Here is an 861-nt window from a genome sequence, read left to right as displayed (position 1 = left end):
TTGAATGCCTTCATTATTCCATTTTCTCTTTTCAACAACTATGTAAAGAGGTGGTTTATCTGTATTTTGCAAATAAGGAAACTGTGGCTTAGAGAAATTAAAAACTTGCCCAAGTTCACCAGCTGGTGAATGGAGGAAGCAGGATTTTGCCCAGGTTATTTATGTTTCCAAAGCCCTTGTTCTTTTCTCTTTATTTCCAACTCATTCATTCAACACACATTGGCTGAGAATGTGTGTGCATAATGTAATTACGAGATCCTGAGAAATTAAAAAGGTGGAAAAGACAGGGTCCCCCTGAAGGTCTGATTGAGGACACAGAATACCTATCAAGAACAGCCAGGGAAAACAGGGCTATGACTGTAATAGTAGAGCCAGGAGTCACCTACTCCTTGTTGAAGATCCAGACTCCTGTGTCAGTTACTTCTCAACCCTTAAGTTCAGTTTATCTGTAAAAAGAATTTGTCCGTACTTTACAATAATTGAAATGGAGTTTTGATGCTCACTTACTTTGGGTAACGCCTGAGGTTTTATCTTTCTCATCTTGATGAAGAGGAGAATGATGAGGGAAACGCAGCCTCACCAGGAACATTTAGTGAGCATCTGAGTGAACCTGGGGCCCTACTGAATACACCTTTTTTTTTTTTTTTTTGCTTTATCTCCCCGAATCCCCCCGGTACATAGTTGTATATCTTAGTTTCAGGTCCTTCTAGTTGTGGCATATGGGATGCCGCCTCACCGTGGCCTGACTAGCGGTGCCATGTCCACGCCCAGGATCCGAACCAGTGAAACCCTGGGCCGCCACAGCGGAGTGCGCAAACTTAACCACTGAGCCACGGGGCCAGCCCCTGAATGCACCATCTT

The sequence above is a fragment of the Equus przewalskii genome, chromosome 18 (assembly GCF_037783145.1).
Source record: "Equus przewalskii isolate Varuska chromosome 18, EquPr2, whole genome shotgun sequence".
NCBI classification, from domain to species: domain Eukaryota; kingdom Metazoa; phylum Chordata; class Mammalia; order Perissodactyla; family Equidae; genus Equus; species Equus przewalskii.
Note: the sequence above shows the minus strand (reverse complement) of the source record.